The sequence below is a fragment of the Camelus ferus genome, chromosome 3 (assembly GCF_009834535.1).
Source record: "Camelus ferus isolate YT-003-E chromosome 3, BCGSAC_Cfer_1.0, whole genome shotgun sequence".
NCBI lineage: Eukaryota > Metazoa > Chordata > Mammalia > Artiodactyla > Camelidae > Camelus > Camelus ferus.
Window position 1 is genome coordinate 78,390,280 of NC_045698.1, and position 20,246 is coordinate 78,410,525.

General features: G+C 34.4%; 1 protein-coding gene across 3 annotated transcripts in view; it reads left to right on the plus strand.

Moving 5' to 3' along the window:
* Positions 1-20,246, plus strand: part of KCNN2 (potassium calcium-activated channel subfamily N member 2) — a 364,561-nt gene that overhangs the window by 110,251 nt on the left and 234,064 nt on the right. For all 3 annotated transcript variants that reach the window (XM_032476518.1, XM_032476516.1, XM_032476517.1), the window contains one exon: positions 949-1,032. The gene's annotated coding sequence lies outside the window, so the exon portion shown is untranslated. The remainder of the gene's footprint in view (positions 1-948; positions 1,033-20,246) is intronic.

The following is a 20,246-nucleotide window of genomic DNA, read 5'->3' on the forward strand; positions in this document are numbered from 1 at the left end:
AAAACCTCATGAAAGATGGCTGATAAAGTCAGTTAGCTGGTGAATTATCATTCAGAGAAATACAAATACTAAGTCAGTCTCCCAAAACAGATTTTTAAAGAATAAGTATTTTTGAAATATAAGAAAAAGGAATCATGAGAGACAGATGTGACTCAAAAACAGGGAAAACAAAAAATAACCAATTAGAGATTCTGAAAATGAAAATTACTATCTTGTTTTAATTAACAGGTGAGCACAATTAAAGAGATAATAAATTGGAAGACCCAGAACGAAACACTGAAAGTTTGAAAAAATAAGGTGAAAATAAAATTTAAGATCTAGATCAGAAAATAGTTTGAGAAGTTCTAATATGTACCTAATACATTTTCCAAAAATAAGAGATATAGCAATGGGAAAGAGACTAGATTTGAAGAAATGAGAGTGTGTCTTCTGAATTGAACAAAGACGTAGATCTTCAGATAGTGATTTAAGTGGTAAATATGAGAAATAAATTCAGTCTTATGTACAATATAGTAACACCACCACCCTATATCGACACTTCTACTTGAAACAGAAAACAGTACTTTCTGGCAGATACTGTCCTTTAATTTCATGACTTGAGTGAGTAGCTTATGACCTAGTTTATAGTCTCCACTTGTTCCCTTAACCATATTCTTTTGTATAGGGCAGGAATTACAGAACCGTCCATGATATGGCTGTAGGTGAAAAACAGAAGAATCTAATTAAAATATGTTTTCCTGATTTCCTGCAAAATAACGAGAATTATGCTGACTGTAATTTTTTCCCATATGTGTGTGATAATAACATCCTAGAAGGCAACAGAATAAACTCTTTAAATGCTAAGGAGAGGGGATTCACAGCCTGAGGACTGTAAGCACTACATTATCATTCAGGAGTAAGGATGAAATAAAGTTTTAGACAAAATCTAACACATTTTACCTCTTACAGATTCTTGCTGAGAACTACAAAAGGATGGACTCCAGCAAGAGAAAAAGTGAATCTAAGGAATGGAGTGGGGTATAAGCAGTAACGGTGAGTAAAATATGTGCATTTACTTCCAATGTAAAGCAGAGTGATTTTACTGAAAAAAGATGGTTAAACTTAGGTCAGAATTACTTCATTTGAACCCTCCTCTCTGCCTATGGTTTCAGTTATTTTCAATATAGTGACTTGCTCTTTTTCAACCATTCACTGGCCATTTTCCTACTAGCTGACTACCACTGCCCTAAGAAGAGGTAAGACGGTTGATATTTCAATAATAGGAGGGGAAAAGAACAGACAGTAATTGTTTATTTGTCTTTGTAACCCTTGGGTAGGCTCATTCTGTGATTACAAAAGTGCCTGTCATGTAAAAGGCGCTAAAAAATTTTATTGAGTGAATAAATATATTCTTATTTAAATTTTAAGACTGGTTTCCAGCATTTTGGTAGGATTAGTTATCAGCACAGAGATTCATAGCCTTCGTTTTTATCAGAAGAGAGTGATAAAAATGAAGTTGTAATTAAAAACATCTTATAAAGTCTACATTTTTAAAATCTTATGACAAGCTTCAAAGAATAATTGTGGGAGATAAGAGTTTTCTGGGAGTTCTTTTTTGGTCCTGAAAAATTAATGTCAGGTTAAAAAAGGTACTTATTTTGGGGGACAACAACAAAAACCTTTTTCTTCTTTGGAAAGGAGACACGTGTTTTTAAAGACAAAATTCTTAATGAGTAATTGTTTCAGGATCTGTCACCCAGTTATTTTTATATGAAACGTGCAGACGGATGCTTCTCACCTTCAGTCCAGAGGCAATTTCTGTGTCCAGGCTGTCTTGCTGTCCTAGCATTTATTTAGGGCAATCTCAAAGATGGGCTGGCAGCTCCATCCTGGTGGTAAAATCATCGTCTTGGCGGAGTAATGATGATTTCCTTACACTGTTGCTCATTACCCAGATTGGCAGTTAGTAGTTGGGCACATTTAAGGTACCAGCACTAATTGTTAAGGTCCCTTACTTAATTTTCTGATTACCTGAGAAAGGCATGGCTTTTGTTCATACTCTCATGGCTGCCAAGGCTTTGTGAAACATCAATATGAAAAGCCAGACTTTTTGTGAAGCAGGTGGTTCTATTCGCAAAGTATGTTTTACTTGGTACTTCTTGGTAAGTCAGCTCTGGAAAAGTACAGGTCTTGTATATGTGGTGGTGTTGTTTCCTATGGAGTTTTTGATTCTTAAGACTGGTGATGTGGCTACTTGCTGAGACTGAGCTGCCACAGAGAGTGTATGTTTGGACTCAAATATTTAATAACCACTTAAGGCATCAGGATAAAAGTCTAGGCTTATTTATCCACATTGAAGTCTCTTCTGTTTTCATGCCTTCCATCTTTTCGACTACTAACATCTAGTTAGCGTCCAGTGATTTTCTACAGAAATAAAACATGAACTTAATAAATATCTAATCAATTTTTCCTCTCTTTTGCTACTTTAAAAAAAAAAGATGTATAATTTAGATCAAGACTTAAAGAAATACAAATCCCTGGACAGTTATACTTCAGTGGGTAGCATCCATCGTTTGACATTAATGCTTTCCCAGGCTTGGATAGAAAAATTACCCATATTTACTGGAATGAAAAGATTTCCAAAGATATACAGAGGATTTTGGTGCTTTGAGGCTACAGAAAAACTTGTTTAGAGAAAAATGTTATGGGAATCCTTTAATTTACCCTTTCAAACTCATTTATTTGAAATTAGGGGAGAAAGAGACTGTGTCCATTTTCCTTTAATCATATTTTTAGATGTTTCAGTATAGCATATAGTCCATAACATTTTTCATGTGTAATAAAATTAATGGTTATTTTGACAATAGGATTGAAGTCTCACTGAACACTTGAAAAAGCTATCATAGGTAGGGAAGTAGATTATTCAGAGTCCACTTAGGTGACAGAAGTCATAATAATTTTATCAGGAGAATTTAAGTTAATGATCATCCAGGAATTGGACATCTGAAAAAGGGAACACTATGTCACAGACCATCTGTAGAGCTGAGAAAATTAAGGGTAGGGATTAACGTTATTAAGAATGAGAACTTGGCTGAGGGACTCACAGCACTTGGGCTGAGACTTCTGAGGAGAGTGCGTGGCCGAGCTGTGTGAATGCCTCAGGAACTCCACAGTGGTGTACATGGGACCAGGAACCAGACTGTTGAAGAGGGGGTACCAGTTAGCTGCAGCTGGGCCAGTGAGAAGCTATAGTGATGTTGTTGCACCAGTGTTGGAGAAAAATGCAGCTGGAATCAGCTGCACTCCTGGAATAACCAGCCACCATCAGGTGTGTCTTTGTTGGATGATGCTGAGAGTAACAGGAATCAAAACAGGAACAGGAAATAACTGATAAGGGCAGTGTCTCTTCTCCTTCCTCTTGTCTACTCTCTCTCTAGTGCCCCCTGTTGTCCAGCTAGCCAAAGAGAACTGGTTTGCAGCATCCCAGCCCCAGAATCCCAACACATAAAGAATAGAAGTGTGGATGTGAAGCTGAGAGATGATAGTGTAATAATGAGCACAGGAGAAAATGAAAAATAAAGCTGACTTTTCTTGCTTGCCATCTGTATGGTTATTTCATGAAAAACATATTTAATACTTCGGGCTTTCACATTTTAGATAAAATAACCTATTATCTCAGAGAACAGGTTTTCTCCTTGCTGAATTAATTTAATGGAGACTGAAAAGAAGTTCTTTGGGTAAAGATGGTGCTCTCAGGATAGATGTGTGCTTTCCCAAATTTCTTCAACTAGCTCAAGATATATTTTTTTAAAATAATCTTAATCATGTTATAAAATAATAGTCATTCATGACAGAAAGAAACCAGATGGGGAGAAAAGAAAGCTGATGAGTTTGATTCATGCCGAACAACAGAATAGAAGAGGCACAGCACAAAAGAAAGCAAGAGAATGCCACTGCAGATGTGGGAGTGGTTTCCAGGGAGCTGCAACCTAAAAATCAATGAATATGAGAAGCTGGCAAAGCTTCTGGAACATTAGGATCAGTAATAGGGTAATTTCTTTCTGAGGAGGAAAACCAGTCAGTCCCTCCTTTTATCTCTAAAGGTGCTGAGGAGTGGACAGTAGCAGTTTGCTGTCAAGGTCAAGTGATGAGTGTAGGCTGTGGGGCCAGAGAGAAAGTCCCTTGCATGGCTAGTGACCCCCCAGCAGGGCCTTGGAGCCAGAGAGTAGAAGACTGGCTGCAAACTTGCCTGTAATACGTGCACTGCTCTTGCCCCACAAACATCTGAGGTAACTGTCCAAGAAAGGACCAGGTCAAATAGTGGCTCTGGAATACACAGCTGACCAGACAGCCAAGCATTGCATGAGGAAGTCTGTTACCATGAAAGAGAGTCACCAAATTCATCAAATAGGTGACTTTACACCTGAGAATTTAGTTATTTGAGTAAACAACCCCCAAAAAGTTAAGAAACTATAGTTGATATTGGGAAGATGATACAACATCTGTTTTTAAAGAGTCATTATGGGAAGAAAAATAAATCTCATGGTAATTATAAATAAGTGGTAATTTTAAAATAATCTTGTCCTGGACTTTTGTTTGTAGAGAGGTTTTTTTATTGCTGATTCTATTTCATTTCTAGTGATTGATCTGTTCAAGTGGCCTGTTTCTTTTTGATTCAGTCTTGGTGGACTGCTTATTTCCAGAAAATTACCCATTTCTTCTAGGTTGTCCAGTTTGTTTCCATATAGTTGTTAATAGTATTTCTCTCTCTCTCTCTCTCTCTTTTTTTTTTTTTTTTTTTGTATTTCTGTGATTTTGGTTGTAATTTCTCCATTTGCCTTTCTTATTCTATTTATTAATGTTCTCTTTTATTCTTGGTGGGCTTGCCAGAGGTTTGTTAAGTTTGTTTACTCTTTTGAAAAACCAGCTCTTGGTTTGATTGATTTTTTTCTATTTCTTTTTTATCTCTATTTTATTTATTTCCTCCCTGATCTTTATTATTTCCTTCCTTCTGCTGACTTTAGGTTTTGTTTGCTATTCTTTTTATAATTCTTTGAGGTGTTAGGTTACGTTGTTTACTTGAGATTGTTACTGTTTTTTGAGGAAAGCCTGTATCACTATGAATTCTCTCTTAGGACTGCCTTTGCCATATCCCATAGATTTTGTGTGGTTGTGTTTTCATTGTCTTTTGTATCAAAGTATTTTTTAAAATTTCTTTGATTTCATCATAGACCCATTGCTTTTTTAGTAGCATATTGTTTAATCTTCATGCTGTCATTTTTTTCTCCTTTGTTTTTCTGTGGTTGATAAAATAGTGAAAATAATCAGTTTTATAGAATAATAATTCAGGACAGAAGAAAGGTGGGGAAAAAAGAAAGCAGATGAATTTAATTCACACAGAATAACATGAATCAACAACAGTATTTATACCAATGTAAATATCTTGGTAGAAATGAAAGATCTCATTAGTTAGCTTAAAGGCAGAATAGACAAAGCTAAAGGAAAAGGTAACAAGTCAAGATTTTCTTCAGGATAGAGAATAAGAAATAGATGAAAATGACAAAAAATTTATGTTACATTGAAATTGGGTCTTCTATGCATTCCAAGTACATAGAAGAAAGAGAGTGCAATGGAAGAAATAATCAAAGAGATTATTTATAAAGCATTTTTACTGTGTAGTACAGTACTAATTAAAAGGGCCCCCCAAGCTGCCAGTAGATTATATAATAAGAGACACATACTTTTGTCTGTGGTGTTCTATATCATATTCCTAGCAGTTAAAACAAGTGCTTGGCATGTAGTAGGTGCTCAATAAATAGTTATCAAATGAATGAATGAATCTAAACGTCAAATGGTAAATTTTGAGAGCACCAAGATTCAAGAAAAAAAAAATCCCAAATGTCTACAAAGAAAAAAAAAAAAAAGAATTAGGTTTGCATTTGACATAATGATGAAAAATCCTAAGTGGGGCAAAATTTCAAGTTTGGAGGGAAATTGATTTTGAACCTGAAATCTTATAGCCAACCACATTAACACTGGAATGTGAATATAAAATAGGACATTAAGAAGTATGCTAAGTCTCAGAAATATACTAACTTCAGGCCCTCTGCAATGTATTTAAGCTTGTACTCTGGCAAAACAAAAATGAATTAAAGAGGGACATAGACTGGGGAGCAAATGAACTGGGAAAGCTTGTAGTAAAGTCTATGTAATTATCCTTCACTGAAAAAAAAAAAAAATCTGGGACTAAAATCCCCGAAGATTTCACCAGAAGGAATAGTCAGGGGGTTGGAGGAAGATTCAGTGCTGATTATTGGATAGGAGAAAGAAAAAACATTCCTGTTTTCTTCAGTAGAAAAATATACCAATGCATTTATTTAAATTTTCGAAAAATATGTTTTAACATAAGGGAAGCCATCAATTAAATATTCTTAAAACACAGAGCATATAAGAATCTTTTAGTGTTTCATTTTAAAAAATATTGAATCAAGTTATATGAACATTCTTAATATGATAAATACTGTCAAATTCTCTACAGTAAAGTTGACCAATTTATACTGTGTCAGCAGCATTTTAACGTGCCTATTTCCTGTAATCTTCCCAGTGCTTAATATAATCATGTAGCTTTCCCCTTAATCTGATTGTGTTTTGTAACTTGGTCTTTATTAGAGCCATGTATCATGGCTGTCCCTTGAGATCAATAAAAAGAGAGCTCTAACTCATTCTTGTAAATAGCTGCATAATGTTTCATAGCAGCTGGTACTTATTAAGATGATGCCTGTTTTGTTCTTGGTGCTATCGTTCATAACAAATCTTCTTCAACAGCTATTCTTGTGTAGGCAAAGATTGCAAGGTCAAATGTGAGCATCTAATTTTAGTAGACCCTTTTGGATTTCTTTGATTTCAACGTTTTCCTTTTCCTGACTACTCAATACAAAATACTGTTTTAATTCTCTTTAAAATCTTAATACTCTCTGAGAATTTTTCTTCATTTGTTTTTTTTTTCCTGATATTTTACTCTGTTTACCTCTAGAATGTAAGCCCTTTTAGGTGAGTACTTTGTCTAGCTTGTTGTATGTCCAGCATTTATGGCAGTCAATCAGTTATTGAATGAATGGATGAATGCAGTTGTGAATGTTGCGTGTACAATGTCTTCCTTCTTCCTTGCTTTTTTTCCCCCTGCTTCCTTGCTTTTGCTCCTGCTATTCCCTCTGCTGAAAATACTGCTACCTGGCAGATGGTACTTACTCTTCACAACCTAGTTCCAACTCTTCTGAATTCATGAAGCATTATTGGATCTTCCCCTCAAAAGTGACTTTCTCCATATTCATGCCTCTACAGTGTTCTGTCCTATGGGACTCACACTTTCCCCATTCTGATTTCCACAATAACAACATCATTAGTCGTCCACACAGCTGTCTTCTCAGTAGATCCTAAATTCATGAAGGCGGAGCTCAAGTGCATACATCTATCCTCCAGAACTCTGATCATTGTACTGCGCACTTGACAGAATTTTTAATTTAATTAAAGAATTACCATAAGTACCCTAATACTTTAATAGCAGACTTAGTAGAAAAATACTCAAATTTGGAACCAGGAAAAAAAAAAAAAACCTAGTTTTTTAAAATGAAACCCTGTTCTTTCATGCTTAGCTGTCTGATACGGGTTTTGAATTAACCTCTACATACGTCTTTCCTTTTTGTGAATAAGGATTATAATCCCTCACTTGCAGTATTACAGTGATGAGCAAATATAAAACATGTGCATGTGAGGTACATGTGAAGGTATAGATGAAACTTAGTTCTTGGAACACAGTAGATGTGTGTTAGGTGATTCATTCATTCATTCATTCCATCAGCATTGAGTGCTTGCTGTGTGTCAGACATGATGATTATGATAAAAAGAAAAAGTCTCAAGTCTTAGAATTTGTATTGATAGATATGTGTAATTTAGGGAAGGATGAAAAAACAAGGAAATACATTTTCATTTAAGTGATTAAGAGCTTTGAATCTCAGGTACACACCATGTGGGAACAAAAGAATTTCAGTCTTGAGATATCTTTTTAATTTATTTGAAATCAAATTCTATTTCATTAAAAAACTATTGAACATAGAGTCTCCTCTCAGTATAAGTCTCAAAATAAACTGAAGAACATAGGAATTACTTTTGAGGTCCCGTTAGGTGAAATAAACAAAATATATTTAGGTAAAAGTTATTAGCATGTGGAGTCCAAGAGAAAATCTTGAATATTGCATTTACCGCAGTGATACAGTAAAGCTAAATTTAGTGACTGCATTTCACATTTTGAAAATGTTGCCAACCAAACACATTTAAAAAGCAGTCAGCTCAAAACGTATAACCTTTAACCATCTACCTAAAGCTTTGAAATAAAATCATGATGTTGTATTCTGCTTCTGGGAGAAAATTCAGTAATTGTCAGTAATTGAAAATAGGTGCTATATTTTCTTTTAACAAAACACAGACCAAGTAGCAGTGTAATGTCTGAAATTTACATTTTGGTAATTTATGTTGCTCCATTTCTGGTATGTAAAATGAGCTTTCTTATTCAACTTCTTTCTTTAAAAGTGTATATTCATGATTTTTACACTGTGACCTCTTCGTTATTTTATTAAGGGCTCAGTTTTAGAATGTTGTCAGTCATCTACAAGAAAAAAAGTGATTTTGGGGTTTATATAATTTAAACTTTCTTTTTTTTTACATGTAAAGTCTGTCATTTATATTTTCTCTTTACAAGTGTTATGATTTTTTACTTTCAAAAATAAAAGACAAAAATAGCAATAAGTCATAATAATTTATATCATAATAAATATTTTATAGTACACTGCCTAATGCCCCAATATTAAAAAAAATAGAATAGATTGTTTCTGAATATAACAACAAAAGAAAACACTGCAAAGAGAAATTAAATTTCCTAAGCTATTTAAATTATTGTAATGATTAGATAATTAAATTAAATTAGATTAGATTAATTAAAACAATAGAAAAGGTAAAGCTTCAGAAATATATGGTTTCCTAGAAATAGAGACAAATTGATTCCTCTTCAGAACTCCAGATGAAGGTATTTTCCATTATATTACTTAGTGTTCATCTTCACAGGGATTCATATGATAATGATGATTTCTTTTTAGAATTTTGGTTCCTAAACAGTGTGAACTATGAGCTTATTTCCTTTTACCATCTACTAAGGTTTCTGCAATCACCTTTTGCATGTCCTTTTTTGCTTTTGTGGTCTGGGAGCTCTCAATTGAACTTAGTATTCAAACACAGCAATTACATTCTCTGCTGGCATAGTCAACTCCTCTTTCTTAAAATGCCCTTGTTTTTTATCTTTATGTTAATTACCTTGTGTAGGCATGCGTTTCACATCTAAATTCCTGAAATTTTTTCAAATGTTATAAATTTATAAAAGGCTTTTCCTTACAAATTCTATTTGTGATTATTTGATGTAGCAGATGAGGAAATGGGAACAACAGTTAAATGTCTCCATACACACACCCATACAGTGTTTTTAAAAAACAAAGCAAAGATAACCTTGTTTTGTTTAGGTTTATTTATTCAAAAGATATCGTAGTACTATTGTGGTGCTACTAAGAAAGATGGAAGCAATTGGGATCTTAGAAAACATTTGAAAATCTGAAAATGGGACGAAGAGAAATAAGCCCTCATTTTAAAGCCAGAAACAAAGCTTCTGAGGGTAAAGGCTGAAAGAGGACTGAGTCCCAGGAATGAACTTGAACATACTTCACAATTGGAGAACATACTTCACAAGTGGAGCATACTTCACAATTTTTTTTTCTCTTTTTCTGGCATTGAATGCCAGCTATTTTAGATAGATACACCAGTTATAATGAACAAGCTTAACAGGGAAAAATGTCTCAAACAAAATAAAAGTTCAAGAGTTTGACTTAAACTAAGAGACTGCATTTCTTTTTAGATAGATTGGCAATTAATTTGCCCTTAAATGTATTTATGAAATAGAATTATGGAAGGTGAATTAAACACTAAAGTAGGAGTCTTCATTTCTGAGAGACATTGACAGTTATGTCCCAAGGAGTAGTGGTGGCCTTATTTTTAGTTACCTGGGGAAACTGATTTATTCTCTGATTTTCAGTCTCTTTTCGTAATGATAGATGACATTATGATCAATTCTGATGGTGACCCCCATGGTCACCTTTATTAACCTTCTACTTCTAGTATTTTTCTAACTCAAGTATAAATTAAAATTGCCAGTTATAGCGTAAAAACTATGACAGCCAATTAAGAGAAAATTTAGGTTGAGTTGGTTGGCTGAATTCTGTGTAAATAGGAAAGGTGAGTTTCCAGAGCCCTGCTCTTCACTACATGACTTAATCACTTACCCTCTTCTCCAGTTTCTACCTTCCCATGAAATTCTTTGTTTTTCTGTTAAAACTGTCTACTTGGCATTAGGCTATTTCAGGGACACAGATGCGTAGGATAACTGGATTCAAGACTATTAGCATCTGAATTTGCAAAAATATGTTTAAATGAATTGAATTGAAAGTGTTGAATTCAGTTAAAAACCACAATTCTAGTCCACTGATTTCACTTTTTTTTTTAACTTTTAAGATTTATACTGATATCCCAAAGATAAGTAATCTTGCAAAAATTGTGAGAGTCCCCATAACTTTATATTCCACCGAGAATCTGTGATTTGGCCACATTTCATTGTTTTGAGTTGAAATAGAACATGGCCCATAGAAGTAAATTTTTAAGGTGAGAGGCTCCATGGAATAGAGAATTGATGGTCTTGTCTAAATTGCAAATAGGATCAAACACACATCATCAATCCTGTTTACTTTGCAAGTTATTACATTAAATTTAGTTCTAAATTAGTGTTATAAAAATGTTTAAAATTAATGGTCCATCTTAAATCATGCAGTATTTCCTTCTCTATACATTATTAAAAATTTCATTAAAAAAAGAAAAGCTAAGTAGTCGCTGGAAACCATCAATAATCTTTCCACATTTGCACATTGCCTTTCAGTCTGTCCCCATGGACTCCCGCCTTGTAACATCCTGTTTACAGTGGGCCTTTTTACCTATTCATGAGGATGCCTAACTCTGTTCACAGTAAGGAATATGTGACAATGAATCAGGCTTAACTAAAAGTTTTTTCACATCTTCTTTATTATCTTTAGATGATCTTGTTTTGTTGAAGTTTTTAATAATAAAGAATTCCCATTGAATTATCTTCTCTAGCTTAAAAAGTCCTGATCTTTAACCCTGTGATGTCACAGGCTTTTTATCTTAAAGGCTAACTCTAATAAATTGATAATGAAGGCTTAGAACGTTGTGTTGAGAAGGATTCTGAGTCTTCAGAAGACCTTGGCAGGTGATTGATTAGCAGTTATGCTAATGGAAACAGGAGGATACTTTTGAAAGAGAAAATGTTTATTACTGATTTTCAGAGATGTTTTTATATTCTGTTTTTTATTTTTACCAAATACAAAAATAATTTAGTTTCTTGCCTTTTAAAACTGACTTTACTATTTTATTATTTTGTAATTTTTTTCTTTTTTTTTTTATTTACAACATTGAATTAGTTTCTGGTGTAAGCATAGTGATTTAGTTATACATATATACATATTACTATGAAAAATATGAAAAAGAATATGATTTTCTTATTTGAAGTAGTGCTTCTTGAAGGTGATAGACAATTTTGCATTATTGACTGTGTGCTCTTTCTGGGTCAGTTGGAGTACCTCTTCATGTACCTTAATGTTCATACAGATGATTTGATCTGATCTGAGTGTTCTCATCACTCACATGTCTGAGAACATATTTCTGCCTTATTTCATGAAAAACAGCTTTCATAGAAATTTTTTTTGATTGGACCACAATCTTCTCATTATTTGCATGTTTCCTCCTTGACTCGTATTTTATAAGATGGCACAAATATTTGGAGCCAACCTGGTTTGAGTCCTTTTTTTTCTGAACTAATACATGAAGAATTTCTTTCTTCATTCTTAATAACTTAAAAATACCAGAATTTCCTTTTTTCTTATAGTTCAAAAATTTATCAATACGTGTATTTTAATCAGTCACACTTAGAACACAATGAGACTTCTCAATTTGCTCAGAAAATATTGATTGTTCTTTTCTCTGATTGCTTTTGTTCTGATTGTTCTGTTCTCAACTTTAAGAAAACTACTTGTTTGCATCCTTCCTTCTGTTTTCCATCGTCTACATCAGTCATCTCCTTTTGCACTTAATTTTGTCCCATTCTTCTCAGTTCTGAGAAGACTCTTGAGTTTTTTATACACTTACTTGATACACATCTTCTTAGAACTGACACTTACTTCTGCAGTCTCCAACACAGCTCTTAACTTGGCTATAGCGTTATTCCTTACCAGTTCATCCATATCTCATTCATTTGATTTTTCTCTTAAAAAGTTATTTATAACAATCTTCTTTTATTTGATAGCATCCATGTCTCATGAACTTTATTGAAAATGTCTAACAGTTCTTGGAAGTTTTCTTCTGATTCCTATTCTGAATTATTTTCGGAGGTGTCATTTATCTTCTGAATTTTTACCTTATTTGACAATATTTTCCATAGGTCACATGTTACTTTTTTTTTTGCTCTCATCCTCAGATAGTATAAGATCAGCATTTTCAATGAACAGAGAGAGAAGACTGACCTTGGTTTTGCCCTTTGTCCACACATATGATGGAAAGTTTTCCATTTCAGATAAACAAATTGGGCTGAGGGGCAGACAAAGTAGTGTCAACTTTTAAAGTCTAAGATTCTTGCAGAATGTCATGTAGTGTACTCTGTTCTGCCCAGGTATCCCTGTGCTTTCTTTCCCGAGGGCTTGTTACCTCTGTGACACTGAACTGCTGTGGTATATCAAACAAAACAACTCCGAGAAGAATTAGGTGTTTCTTTATTCATGGATTGCTCACCCAGCACGATATTGTTTGGAGGAACACTGATCCAAAAATACACTTAACGGTTGTCAGGGATTCTGCAGGCTGTGTTGTATGTGTGTGTGGAGGGGTTGTTGTTGGCCGAGGAGAAGGGAGGGAGGGAGAGTGGCCACGGAAGCATTCTACTTACCCTGAAAGGGTGGTATCTAGGGATTGGAACAGGATGGCTGCCAACTAGTGAGTAGTGGGCCTTCTTGGAACTGACTAAGGAGCTGAGATGGTCAAGTGCATCTGCTTCTTCCACTCCTTTTTAAAATAGTTTTTATATCATGAAGCAAGTTCAGAATATTTCATGAACCAAAGCTTTGAGAGGATTTTCTCCATCTATCTAGATTGGCACTCAATAAATGAAACATATTTATGTCCCACATGGGGGGCAATGGAAAAACAGCTTCAAGCTTCATAATTAACTTCTGTGTAAACACAAGTATTTTTTTAGAGCTTTAGTTTCTCGTGTTCTCCCCTAGGAGAGCAAAGGAGGACATCCAGGACATCATTTCAAAGTCACCCTTTTTCACCCATCCGTCCCCCAAAGGAAGTTGGGCTTTCTCGTTCATCAACACATGATTAACTGAATTACCATTCCAGACAAAATAGCACAGTTACTCTCTGGAGCATGTTTATAAAATATGCAAATCCAACTTGTCCGTTGCTTCATTATTGCATCCATTATTTAGTTTCATTATAAAACATTTGAGGGTAAGAAAGGATAATTAATGCAATTAAGTTTCCATGGTTTAGAAATTCCCTAATTTTAGTAAATGTTTTAATGGAACTCTAGCACAAAAATAAAGATGCAATTCTTTACTTTCATTATAACAGCACCAAATAGAACAAAATAATTACTCTGAAACTCAATAGTCTGTAAATGAACACTGATGATTTAATGGAAAGCCACTAAACTGTATGTATAGATTACAAATGTATGTACATTTTTCTTTTTCTGTTTCTGGATAAATAGAGAATGGGAGAGGAAGGAGGCTTAGCTATTTTGTAAGGTACTTGCATCTGTATTATCACCTTGTAACTTACCTGAAGCATCACTGATTTGGGGGATTAATTTTTTAATACTACATTGCCAAGATTCATTCATATTTTGTATGTCATTATAGTTTGTTCATTTTAACTTCTTTGTAATGTACCACATCATAGTCATCAACTCTCCAATGGAAGATTGCTGTTCACGGTAGTTTCTTTCTATAGTGTACAGTGCTACTAAAAATACTCTTGAATGGAAATTCTGTCTTACATGTGCATGCGTTTTTCTTGGGAATATATTCATAAGATTGGAATTCTTGGGTCACAGGAGCTATATGGTTCATCTCTAGGATATAATGTCAGACTTACTTCCACTATCCCTGCAGCACTTTTCATTACATTTTAAATTATTTATTGGTGCCTTGGATATATACAAACACTGATGCATCTTTATTGGTGCCTTGGATATATACAAACACTGATGCATCTTTTGATAAATATCCTACTAGTGAATATTTATTAAGCATCAACAGGTGTTTGGTGGACTGGGCTTCATCCTAGAGGCAAACTTATAAACCATGATCACAACCACTCTTCTCAGAAATTTCATCATCTGGTAGAATTAAACCTCCATTTTATGATGTGGGTGGAAAAAATTCAGAGAGAGAGAGAGCGAGAGAGAGAGCGAGAGACAGAGACAAAGAGAGAGCGAGCGAGAGAGAGACAGAAAGAGAGAGCGAGAGAGAAAGAGACAGAAAGAGAGAGAGAGAGACAGAGACAGAGAGAGAGAGAGTGAGAGAGAGAAATAGCCCTGGTTCTGCTCTCTATATGTGTGAAAGAACCTGGGCAAGACAGATAAGCTCCTAGAACTTCTGCAAACTGAGGGAGTTGGACTAGATTAGTATCTTTCAAACTGTGTCCTGTGATGACCTTGCTCTGTTTATCGATGAAGGTGTGAATGTTGGAGATTATTTGGTAGCTGAAGGTGGAGATAGGGGAAGGGAAGAAGAGACAATGCTGGGACTCAAGGAGATCTAACAAAGCAGTTTCCCTTTGATCTCCAAGGTTTTTATATTTCATAGGATAAAGTTTTTCTATTGATAAGCCAAATCAAATGTTTGAAACTTGCTGGAATAGATGATCTCTTCAGTCCCTTTCTGCCCTAATGTCCTGTGACTATACACTGTATTATTTTGGGCAGTTAATGCTAGCTGCTACAACTGATGAAGCCCCAAATCTCAGTGGCTTAACCAACACAGGTTTATGTTGAACTCATACATAGCTGCTATGGGTTGGCAGAAGCTCTCCTCCATCAGGTAACTCAGGGACACAGCTCTCTCAATTTTGTGAGGCTGTGCACTCACCTCTTAGGTTGTAGCAGCATAGGAGAAGAATGGAGGAAGCACATCCACCTTTAACTACTCAGCTTGGAAGTGACACCACATAAGTTCACAGCCCTTTGGCTGAACCAAGTCACATGGCCCCAACTTCACCCCAGAGCAGGCAGGAACATGTGGGAGAGCACATTGAATATTTGAATATTTGGTGCACAGTAACTCTAGCACATGTACCAAGTGCAGGAAGCCTAATTCAGAGGCAAAAATGGCAGAGTGATCAGAGTCAAGGTGAGATACAGTTAAATAGCAGAGATTTTCTTGGAAAGGTACTTTGTTATCCTCAAAGAAGTTATTCTTTCCAGAAGATTTTCAGTGTGGTCTTTTGTTTTCTGGGAAATACACAATGTTTCTATGAGGACCCATAATTTTCTTGCTTTTAGGGTTGAAGGATAAGATATAAAAATGGGGTTATTGGGTCTCTCTCATACTAAACTTCAGTTTTTTAGAAAACAGTTCCTCAAGTTCTACCATGAGGAGTAGATGTATCAATTCATGTTATTTTAGAATGTAATTCCACTATCCCATGGCTTCTCAGCTCAAGCAATCTGTTTCCTTCTATGCAGATCAAAATGCAAAGACCCTTTTCTCCTGAAGTGTGTGCCTGTTTTTTCCTATGTGTGCTGAGATGAAAGCTAACACAGTACAGTCTTTCCACCATCTTGATGTGTCTTAATTGTACTTTTGAGTTTGACGATACTGCCTTTATCATCTGAGTTCTGCCTCTCCTTGCCCAGTGGCACAGCATGCTCGATATGGTTCACTTTCTGAAACAACTGATTTAACTTTGACGTTGCTAATGATCAGGAGATGTCCAAAAATTGCATCAGAAACAATTAAATCGTTTTGGGAAGGGGCCACTGCTGAGTTGGCGTGCTCTTTGGGGGGTGATTGTGGTGACTCAAAGCAACAATAAGAGCAAAATGGAAAGAAGCCTGTGCCTGGTGTGGGGGTGTAGCTGCAAGGAGGACTGGGAAAACAGTTCAGCTGGTGAAGCAAAGGTAAAATTATAAACAGAATGCTGCAGGAAATGACTGACATTAGGGGACATGCTTCAGCTGCCTGATGAAAAAAAAAAAAGCCACTGAAGACTATGAAAAGGAAGAGAGAAAAAGTGAACTCATGTCAGGAATAGGAGCCGTAGAGGAGATACTTACTGAAATATTTAGAGAAATATCTTTAGGAGCTTAAAAAAAAATCAGTTCTGCAAAGGAAATGACCATTTTGTTTCCTGATCTTGTTTTAAAATGGAGCCTAACTAGGGGAAAGCAGATTTGGGGACAAAGGAAATGGGGTGGGACCATGTCATTCTTCCTGTGTCTCAGTTGGAGGCACACTTGACAAAGGAGCAAATAAAGCTTCTTGTTTGGGTTCAGCCATTTGTCTTTTTGCTTAATTTAATTTAATTTTTAATTTTTATTTAATTTTTTTAATTTTTACTTTTTGATTTAAAGTGTACTAATTTCTGGTATATAGCATAGTGATTCAGATATATATACACATATACGTATATATATACACATATATATATATATTCTTTTTCATTGTATGTTGCTACAAGCCATTGAATATAGTTCCCTGTGCTATGCAGCAGGACCTTGTTGTTTATCTATTCTGTACATAGTAGTTTGTATTAGCCAATCTGAAACTCCCAATTTATCCTTTCCCCTTCTTTCCTCTTTGGTAACCAAAAGTTTGTTTTCTATGTCTGTGAGTTTCTTTCTGTTTTGTAAGTTCATTTGTGTCTTTTTTTTTTTTTTTTTGATTCTACATTTTAACTGTTATCATATGATGTTTGTCTTTCTCTGTCAGACTTACTGCACTTAGTATGATAATCGCTAGGTCCATCCATGTCTCTGCAGATGACATTATTTCATTCCTTTTATGGCTGCATAATATTCTGTTTTCTTTACCCATTCATCTGTTGATGGACATTTAGATTGTTTCCATGTCTTGGCTATTGTAAATAGTGCTGCTGTGAACATTGGGGTGCATATATCTTTTTGGATTAGAGCAATTTGAATCATTTGGTTGTTTGTCCTGCTGCTTCTAGTGGTTACTCAAATCCAGGTAGGAAAGGTGGTTCTTTGAAGGGTGAGTTAATGAGGCAAGTCTCCAGTGTTTTTGTGGTAGGATTTTGCTCTTCCCAACCATGTATTTTACCAATTTTCTTGAGGAAGTCTGCTGAGATATTCATGTAATGTCCCAGCTGTGAAACCCTTTAAATCATCAGCTGTAAACACCAAACAATAGCCATAGGAGATTTAGAAAGATAATTAGAAATCTAAACTTTTTGAAACATTAGACTGAGATAGTTTTATAGCTGAACTGTAACTAAACATTTTAAAATATAATTCCTAATTCCTGTAATTATTTAAATAATCGAAGTAAAAATTTGGAAGCTTCTTAATTTATTTTAAGAAATCAGCATAACTTTAACACCAAAACTTTATCGAGATAGTACTCCGTAAGAACTAAAGATCATTTCTTATGAATATTGATGTGAAAAAAATATATATAAAATGATAGTCTGTCAAGTTCAGCCGTATATTAAGAGAATAATAATCTATGAGTAAGTCAAACTAATGCAAGAATAGGAATGCAAGAATAGTTCAACATTAGTAAACCAAATACAAAATGTGTTATAATTTTAAAAATTATAAGCAATATTGTAAGATGCCACTGATAAATATTATATTTATATTTATATGTTATATATGAATATTATATTTATATGTTATATATAAATTTTATAGGACCTGATAAAATTCATCAGTTATTCCTCATAAAAACTTATAAAGTAGAATAGAAAGAATTACTTGGTCATGGTAAAATTATTCATATAAATACCTACTGTTAAATATATATTTTAAAAAGGAAACACAAACCATTTTCAATAAAATCATGGATAATAGACAAGTACTTACCAAAATTATTCAGTAGGGTTTTGACAATTATACCTAATGTAATCAAGCAGTTTTTAAAAATAAATTCTTAAAAAACAATGCAAATATTTGAAAAGAACAAATCACTTACTGATAATATAATTATACCTAAAATCTCAAGAGGCTTTATTAAGAACTGTTAGTCTGAATAGGGAAATTGGTAAAATGCTGAATAAAAATATATATACTGCTAGTTTGCATAAAAGCTATGCATAGCTTTTATGCAAACTAGCAGTATCTGGTTAGTAAAGATTATTTTGGGGGAGAAAAATTTGTGTATGTATTGCTATGTATCCTGGTTCAAAGAAATCCCCAAACCATAAAACATCTATAAATAGGAAGATGCTTGATTATATGAAGAGAACATAATGTATCGTAAAAGTCTTTCATAAGACCCAAATAAAATAGTAAATATCTAGGTAAAAAGATCTAATTTCACAAAAATAGCAGTCATTCCAAACATATTACATAAATTAATACAATTCCACTCAGTATTTCACAAGACTTATTTTGTAATAGGTAAAAATTATTATTTAAATAATTCATATAGCTGGATAAATGGTTGAGTACTAAAACATTTTAAATAAAATAGCAAATAGTGTCATGCCTTCACAAAAATTAAAACATATACAGAACTAATGTAATCAAAAGATTATTATATTTTCACAAGAATCTACATAAGTGGACTCCTGACACCTAAAATATTCCCAAATTGATTCAAGTACGTGTGGGGAGTTAGCATATAATAAGGGTAAACTTTTAATTCAGTGGGTAAAGGATTGTTTATTTAATAAAGATTCCTATCATGTGGAAGAGAAAAAGCTGAGCCCTCTATCTTTCACAATATACAAAAATTTTTATCTATGTTGACTCTTCAAATCATCAGAATATTAGAAGAAGATTTATGTAATTTGGGCATGTAAGAGACTATCAAAATTATACATGATACATAGAAGACTTAAAGATATATATATTGCACTATCAGTTTCTTGAACCATGAATGGTTATCTAAAACCATGAAGTGTCTGAGATTTTACCAACTTGCAAGCTACATGGGCTGTCATCATGTTATGGATGCTGGCAGAAGATATGTTTCTTGGTTCAGAAACAAAGGACTTTATTAGTTACAGGAACAGCAGTAGCCAGAGTATTGGCATTTTCTTGTGCCTGTTTCCAGAGCCCCAATTGCCACATGGAAAAATGGAGTGTCACATGACACTTGCAAGCATCATGGGTTACAGCAGGAGTACCCTGAGCTTAGGGACCCCGAATTTTCTATAGTGGACAATAAGCATGCCTACCCTCTCCTCCAGAGGGAAGCACTTTCTCTGTCTGCTATGGCTGTTCTTTGTACAAACATTGCTGTAAGAAGAGTGCAGGACACAGGCAGGAAGTGCCTCTGCTCAGAGGCAGATAGAAAGTCAAAGAGACCCATGGAAGGTTGTCTCCCAACAACAGCATAAACAAAGTTCTAGTAAAATAAAAAACTTCTTAAAAATATTTACACCACATGTAATAGAAAATGAATTTGTATGTTATATGTGTATATATATGTTAATATATGTATTGACCCAGAAATTCCATTTTCATGATTCGTCTGACAGATAGAAACCTAGTTCTCCATAAATGCTTATTTACAGGGATATTTGCATAAGTAATGTTTATAGTGACAGGAATTGAGATGCATCGTGAACACACATAAAAAATTCTTGGTACATAGTGTATTTTATAATGAAAAAAGAAAAATCAACAAAGAAACACAACACCTAAATCTAATTTGTTTGGATTGTGGCTTAGAAGAAAGACATTGTAAATTCTCACAATTGAGTGGAAAGAAAAAGCAACAAAAACCTACAATTACATTTGGTGTCAACCACATAACAACAGTTCACAAATATGCTGACTTATGTTACAGACGACGAAGGAGGTTTCACTGTGGGCAGGAGTAAAGAGGGGATGAGCAGGCTTCCATCCAGAG